The following is an 8975-nucleotide window of genomic DNA, read 5'->3' as shown; positions in this document are numbered from 1 at the left end:
CAATAATTAAGTTTAGCTTTTTAGTAACCTATAATTATGCTTTTACAATAAAATTACATTAGCATCTGCTAAAACAAAGAGGCAGGATATAAACTGTTTCCTTGATCTAAAAGTTTGGCCAAGAAGTAAGACTGATACTGACATTACATCAGATTCTTTCAAGAATTTTTGCCTGATGTTATCCTAGTCTAACATACCACGATTACATGTGCCCCGTGCTGGTGTACCCCTATCTTCCTCGACTCAAAATCCCCCACACCCTCCATCCCGTTTTTCAGTTTCAATCATACCTTGATATATTAAAGGGGAGAGGAAAGTTGAACTGTTGATAAAACTCGGGATATCCCCTCGCCCTCTGCTCAAATGTGCTCTCCTTTCCTCTACTCTCTTTACTGGTTTTCTTTTTCTTTAAATTTGCAAATAAAAACTATTTTTAACGATACTTTTTTACTTCGTTTTACAAAAAAGGAAAAATTGAATTCGCGAAAATATTTTCACTCAAAAATCGACCTTAATTTCCATATTGCTCACCCCCGAATGAATGTTGAGTTGTTTTTTCGACTCGACCACACGTGGATAAGTGCCTAAGAACGTATAGACACGCGAAATATCCATTTTCACTATTCCCGAGTTAATTACAACGAGTTTTCTCGTGAAGTCTGTATGTATGTGCGTATGTATGTCGCATAACTCAAGAACGGTAAGTCCTAGAAAGTTAAAATTTGGTACGTAGACTCCTAGTGGGGGTCTAGTTGTGCACCTTTTCTTTTGGTTGCATTCGGGTGTTTCTAAAGGGGTCCTTTGCCCTTTTTTGGGGGGAAATCGTTAATTTCGATGTAAACTCAAGTGGTGTTATAATTTGGCGGACAATTGGCGATATATCGCCAGTCTTTTGGTCGCCAAGTTTTGTCGCCAACTTGCCAACAAATTTGGCGATTTTTTAAAAAATTTGGTTTTAATTTGGCCATTGTTCGTGAGATTTAGAGAGTAAACTTTTGAATCACATTAAAATTGCCAATTATGTGGAAATGACATTAAATTGGAGTAAAAGGAAGTCATGTGATGCACACTTCAGCTCGTTTTCCTCACAATTAACAAACAAAGTTTGTCTATTTGCTCTCTAATATTATTTTTCCTTGCCTTAGAGTATATTAGAGAAATACATCTTTATAGAAATAAAAGACGAACTCCAAATCTCTGTGCCCGGGGTAAACTCGGGAACTACCGGTCCGATTTCTTTGAAATTTTCAGTTTGTGTTGCTTAGTGCGCTGAACGTTTATAGACCGATTCGAAAAGAGTTGATGAATAGTTCTTTTTTTATTCGAAAATTAATTTAATTACTCAAGACTTGTTCATTAATACTCGAAAAAAAAAATCGTGTCCTTTTTAAATTATTTGGAATGCGCGAAAAAGAATACCCTCTTAGAAGATTTTCTACCTACTATCTAAAGGAACGGAGGGCCTAAAATTAACGAGGAAACTGTTGTATGAATTTTTAAGTAAGGGAAATCCAATTTCAAATGCGACACTTAAAATTTTCTGCTCCAGATAGGGTCAGAAGGGGGTGGGGGGAGAGTGGGCTTGTGGTGTAAAGTGGGCCTATAATTAAAAACACCCGTCTTCTTTTCTCTGATTAAGATAGATAGTTAATTCTTTTTAGCCTACTTCTCCAGTAATATCAGAGAAAGGAGAAAAAAGCGTGAAAAAAGTCTTAATGCATCTTAAAAATATTGCATAAAAAGAGGTCAAAAATAAATAGAATAATTAAATAAGTATAGAAAAATTAAAAATTGTGCATAGTAGGGATTTGAGATGGAGATAAATGTCTGTCGGTCAGTCTGTCTCTCAGCCCCCCCCCCCCCCCCCCCCCCCGAGAATCTTATGACCTTCGAGTGATTAGTGCGATTCGCATTTTTTTTTTTTTTTTTTTTGTTTCCAAGGATCTTTTCGAGGACACCTCATTCCCATACTTCATTTTTTTATTTGATCGATTTTTCGTTTAATTTTGAACAGTTCAAAAAAAACTTAACATTAGCACCTACAGAGAAATTCAAGGCAAATATAAATCCTGAACTTATAGGGGCAAATTTGCTTCAAAAAAACTTTTTGAACTTTAACTAAGAATATGTATAGAAAATAATATTTTTATTTGAACAATTTTCGGTTCAATTCTGAACAATTCACATCCCTTAGCGCCTACGGGGAAACTGAAAGTCGATATAGATTCCGAACTTAAAGGCGGATTTACTTCAAACAAATTTTGTTGGAAATACCTTTTGACGACCAACTCCCGACTCCGAGAATTTTAGGATACTTAACTCCTTCTCCTGTGCCCGAAAATTAGTCGGACTCCGACTCCGCAACTTCGTCTCTTACTTTGTAGCTTTGGCAAAAATTTATATACGGAGGAAAAATGACTGTCTTTGATTTTTGGAAATTCAACTCCGACTCCGTAAGCATTGGTAGACTTGCGAACTTTAAGGGAAAATGGCCGACTCCGAGTCTTTGAATTAAAAACCTTCGACTCCCGAATCTAACTCTTTTGTGACAAAATGAGATTGACTCTGCAGCCATGGTTTTTACTGTGAAATAATTATTGTGAAAATGGTTTGTTTTTATTTTGACTCTAAAATTTTAATTTATGTATTCTAGTTTTGGCGAAGAAATTCGGAGTCCTTTATGTTTCTACATAAAGATATGCGCAGATGATTTTTTTTCGACAATGAAAATAATTTCTTTAAGTTCATTTTATTGTTTTTATTTATTTCGGAAAGTGAATTAATTCATTTCGAAAATGATTTTTTGGCAACAGGGGAAAAACAAACGATTTTTTAAATAAGCTTATTAATTTTAATTATTTTTTTTCTTTTGATAGAGGTTCATGATCTTTTTTCTAATGGAAAGAAACGTACTATCTGATTTGTTTAAAAGGTGTTGCTACTTTATTTGTTCGTTTATTTTATTTTTTCCCTTTTGTTTTTACGCATCTAATTCTTTAGATGAGCCAGGCATACTTTGTTTCTGGATAGCTTAAAATATTATTGTAGCTTAAAATGTTGAAAAATATTTTTTTAAATAGATTGCGATTTTATGTAATTTTGAGAATATTGATCCGATACTAGAAAGTCGATATTGGTATACAGGAACGTAGGCCCGTTTAGTTCTAGACGGAACTTTTTGTTTGAGATTTACATTGATTTGTGATTGATTTACATTTGATTTTACATTGAAAAACCGTTTCCATTTTAGTTTTATAGAACTTTAACCAAGTTAAAGATTAAAAACCGCTTGTTTACGTTCATGTGTTACGTTGCATGAGGTATGTCATAGTGCGCTGCTGACAATCTTTACATCATTACTGCGTTTAGTTTTAGTATAAGCTTTTAGTATAAGGTGGAAAAGCTCTTAATTTTAGTACAGAGTTTAGACTAATAGTAGAACGTCTAAAGATCAGATCTAGCCAAAACTGACAAAACCAAGTTCATATTCCTATTTATTATGAGGTGTTTTCACCGGTGTCGAGCACCGGACTAGAGTGACTGGACTCTTCTCGGAGTGCATCAACAAGGGTTTTTTTCACAAGTAATGTTTTGCACGTGGTGTTTTGTAATTGCTCTGCTCATACTACGTCACTTCACTTTACTTGCTTCAGTTTTTAGCAGTAGAAACGATGAAGGGGCTGTGGTAGCCCGATCGGTAGAGTGTCGGATTCGGGGCCGGAGGGTCCTGAGTTCGAACCTAGATGGATCGAAGATCCACCGTCGTCAATAAAGGGGACTGGGCGACGTTAAATATGCTCGTGGTCTCAATGTCCTCCAAGTGAAACGATACCTCTGGGGGTGCTAGCACCAGGTAGCTATTAGCTCCTGGACTGGTTCTAAATTCTCATTAACTGTTCGATCCAGTGATGGTGCTGCCATCTATCGGTATAAAAAATAATGGAGGCAAGGCACTTAGTATGCAGTCCTCGACATAAATACAGTTGTAGTCAGTTGTGACTCGGAATCGGAAACGATGAAGAGACATATATGGTAATAATCAAACCAAAGCCTCTTTATATACGAGTCGACGCATCAGCTTAAGGTTAGGTATTTTAGATCGGAGCGCGTGTTTGAGTGATTGTCTTTTCTGGCGAGTTATCACACGTGAATTGTTTATTAAACAAAATATTATTTGGCGAAAATAATATTTTATTTAACAAATTTGGCGAAATCCGAAACTTTGCCCTAGCAGCACAACAATGAAAAATCCGATCCAAAATGGCTAAACTTAAGCTGATGCGTCGGATTCTTCATCATTGCCTAACTCTGAACGTCTGGGCTAGCTATAAGTAATTTATGACATCTGATATCAAGCTCTTCACGCTTTTTGTTTTTTACATTCAAGTTAATTGTTTGATCAGTTATTTTATTTCTATATTGTTTTAAGCTAGTTCAAAAAGATAAAATAGCTTTGAGACATCCACTTGCTTCTGAAAATACTTTACATTCAAGATTATTTTTTACTTTTTAGTTCATTTTGCTACAAGAGCGTGTTTGTTTAGTTTTTTAAACAATTATATTATTTTTCATATTTTAGCCTTACTTGTTTTATGAAAAAATATACTTACAGTAAACTCCCGATTATCAGCGGTCGGATTATCCGCTGTTCGGATTATCCACGGGTTTTTTCACAATTTATTTTATTCATTTTCTTAACGGCCATTAAATATTTTTTAAACTTAAGATTGTGTTATTGTTCGTTTTTAGCTTTTACATTCAATGTTAGTAAATGCAATGTAGCAACGGTTTTAGCTATAATTTAAATGTATATGTGAGTTTTATTCATATTTTTTAGCTATTATATACAGTAGTATCGTTTTTTACCAATTGTTCGGGTTATCTGCGGTTTTCGCTTATCCGCGGTTATCGTGCCACCCTATTCCGCGGATAATCGGGAGTTTACTGTACTTTAATATATTTTTTAAGTTAAGTTAATTACGTTATAAAATATTTACTCGCAGTTTTATTTTCATTTTTCTTTTGTGCTTTAACCCGTATGAGGTAATCACACTTTAAGGGCATGTGTGTGTGTGTGTGAGGGGGGGGGGAACTTGGTATGGAAGTTTTACGATTTTTTCTTTATAATAATCCACTCTTCGAAAATAACATTTTGCATTTTAAATGATCTACGGAATCGGAGGGAAAATGACCGACTCCGGTTCTGATTCCGACTCCGGGAGCATTGGAGTCTTCGACTCCTACTCCTTTACCCCAATTTCGACTCCGACTCCGCAAGCACTGGCAGAGTTGCGGACTATATAGGATATGGTTAAAAATCATGCAGCAGAGTGCGAATTAGCTAACAATAAATTAAAATGTTTGACCAGGGCCGCGCCGACCCTATGTGCAAGGTCGTGCAGTGCACGACGGCGCCAGATTAAAAAAGGCGCCCAGCTCTACTAATCAAAAATGCTGCAAATGGGGGGGGGGATCTCAAACCAAAAAAAAAATTGAACTTTTCATTATATCTCTAAAAGTAGCGGTGAAATTATACTGCTCATTGAAACAAGCAATCCTACTTCATACCTATCTATAAGGAAAATTATTGCCTTGTTGTGTCTAAATATGGTTATCAAAAGCACAATCTTTTACACTGAAAATACATGATGCTAATTGACGCATACATTCGCAATTTTCTTCATATGAGGCAGAGAGAAGAAGTAATGGGATGTAAGTGGACATTTTCAAGTTTTGAGTAAAACGCGTTTAAAGATAACATCCTAGGTAGGCTTTCATTGAATTTTTTTTTCTAAATCATGCTATACAGCAGCAACTACCAGGACTACTAGTACCATCTCTTGCCCCAAGACTGAGGAGAGGTTCACCTGCCATGTGTACTGGTTATCTCCAAATTTTTAATTTTGACAATAGAAGATAGAATGACAACTTTATTGTATATCAAATTGAAAAAGAACTAGATATGAACGATATGATATATGATTTCCAACGATATCTAATATTAATATGTGCAAGCAATTTTTCACCATCATATCCAGGAATTTATCTAAAAATTGTGTCTAAATTGGAATAAAAAAAGAACTACTCGTCGAACATTTTTCGAACCGGTCTGCAAACCTTAACGGTGGACATTTTCAAGTTTTGAGTAAAACGCGTTTAAAGATAACATCCTAGGTAGGCTTTCATTGATTTTTTTTTTCTAAATCATGCTATACAGCAGCAACTACCAGGACTACTAGTACCATCTCTTGCCCCAAGACAGAGGAGAGGTTCACCTGCCATGTGTACTGGTTATCTCCAAATTTTTAATTTTGCCACTGGCATCCCTTTCCTTCTCACTGTCTCATATGTGGAGCCATGAATGTTATTTTGGTTTTTAAAAAAACTCAAAAACTGCAGAAAGTTAAAATCTAGTTTTCATGGAACCGCTCTGTATTGTAAAAAAAGTGTAATGAACTAGAAAATAAACTTTTACACGAGTTGTAAAAACTGTAAAATATGTTTTATTGTCGAAATCCGGTAAAAAGAAGTGAAGTAGTGCCGCGCATGCATTAACAATTGCCTAAAAATAGAAGCATCCAAGATTTGTTTGTGTAAATATTAATTTCAAAAACTGTTTCAAGTAAAGTAACTGTAAATAAGGATGCCATCGCTAAAGGTGCAGCCATCTAGGGAATAATAATGATAGTAGTTCATAAATCTATTTTTTAAATTTTCAGAAAATAAAAAATAATGAATTCAGTTTTAATGTAGTCGAGAAAGACCGTTTTAAATCTAAACTTAATAATGAATTTCTTCTACAACTGATTTAGATGCTTTCTAGTTCTCTAAATAAGTTGTTATTATTATTTTTTTAATCAAATGTTCTACAATTTCATCCTAAAGTGTATTTTTTTCCGTTTAATTAGATACACTTATCAGTCTTCTTATCTATATCTCATTCATTCTTACTTATATCTCATTGAAGAAAAATAAATGATAAATTGTCTGAGAGCTTATAAACCAAAAACTACATAACTGAATAAACATTACTGAATTACTCTATTTTACATAACGACTACATAACTGAATATGTAAAAAAGAAAACTTCACTCTTTCTTTGTGCTTATTTTCCATGTATGTAACACAAGTTTTAATATTTCACAATTTTGCTTTCTCGCTGCTCGCAAAATATAAGAATCCCCCCCCCCACTGCATTTAAAAAATATATCTGGTGCACAAATAAGTTTTAAAGGATTTTCAAGAGATGGCGTTACTAGTATTGAATGAATACAGGCAACGTTGCAACCAACGTCATTTTATAACCTCACATTTAGTAGGCTTCCATTTTCAGTATGTGACATTTCGCTAAAGTGGAAACAACATAGTTTTTGTGTACTCCGAATGCGTCAACTTTTGTGCCAACAAAACACAATTTGCGGCAAAGTTTACTTTTCTGAAGATGAAGGCTATCGAATGCTGCAAAAAGCTTACGGAGAACATATTTCATCGATTTGCACATGTGAGTTTTGTTATAGACATTTTTAGAAGTGGTGATTTTAATATCAATGACAAAGAGCACGATGGACGTCCACAAAAGATTGAGGATGCCGAATTGGATGCTATATTGGGCCAACACTAGTGGCAAACAACTTTATCGAACTCAACTGATGCGTTTGAGACGAGCACTGCGGAACAAATGGCCGCAATATAAAGAGAGGCACGACAAAGTAGTTCTGGAACATAACACTCGGCCGAGTTTGGCGCAGCCGGTCAAAATATACCTTGACACGCTGAAATGTTAAGTCCTACCCCACCTGCCATTTAGCCCAGACATTTCCCCTTCAGACTACTACTTGTTTTTGTGGATGACGCATGCTCTTGAAGATCAATACTTACGTTCTTTTGAAGAAGTCCAAAATTGGATCGATTCGTGGATCATATCAAAAGAGCCATCGTTTTTTTTTTGAGATGGCATTGAATATTGCCAGAAAGATGGAAAAAGGTAGTGGCCAACGATAAACAATACTTCGAAAAATGAACACGCAACCATTTTTTCAGAATAACGTCAAACTTGGAAAAAAAATTCTTTGAAACTTATTTGTACACCAGATATATTATTTTTACTTATTGAAATGGAGATATTGCCATTTGAAAGTTATGGAATTGATTGTCTGCTGTTGTTACTATATATCTTTCCGAGAAAAGCTCCCGCCTGTATACCTATCTGCCAATATGACATTGAAATTCGTCCCAATTTTACTAAGGAATTTTCAAAAGAGTGAAGCACTTAAGTGCGCCAATTTGGTATACCTTTATTCTGTGCGGTTTTATTTATTTGTTTATTTAACAATCACGAATTGCTTATTGTTTTCACTTGACCGTTGAATAATTGTCCGTTCTTTGGTTTTATTTTTCTGTGCTTATAAGGCAGGCATCCATGTGCTTTAGAATCGATTTATTTATAATCGACCTTCTCGACTTTACACGATCCTTTTTACGCGAAAAGAGTATCCAGCATCCAGCGCATAACATCCAGCATCCATTAATTAGAAACAAGAAACCCATAGATTAGGGTCCTGTCGCAATTCGTGATTGCGAAAAACATAATTTGAATTCCAGTTCTCAAAATTCAATTCATTATTTTATTTTTTACAGGATGAGACAAATAAAAAAAAATTATCGCACACAATTTACAAACGAAGGTGTTCGAAGCAAAGTGTTTCCCACTAAAAATACATTGCCAGACATTACAAGGAGAGCTCGTGAACGACAGGCAGAAGGCCATTGCAGTCTCTAACGCAGACGATAACTGGCTTAACAATCCAGAGATGGCGTCACCAGTCATCTTTACTTTCTTAGTTTGGACGTCAGACTGAAGGAGAAGGGAATTTTCTCCATCCTCCTGTACCTGTAGTAAACTGCTAAGGAACCGATTATAAGACTTTGGGCCTCGATAATCTCTAATTTCGAGACAGATCTCCAAACCGTTTTGC

Source organism: Uloborus diversus, chromosome 6, assembly GCF_026930045.1.
Source record: "Uloborus diversus isolate 005 chromosome 6, Udiv.v.3.1, whole genome shotgun sequence".
Lineage (NCBI taxonomy): Eukaryota > Metazoa > Arthropoda > Arachnida > Araneae > Uloboridae > Uloborus > Uloborus diversus.
This window is presented reverse-complemented; position numbering follows the sequence as displayed.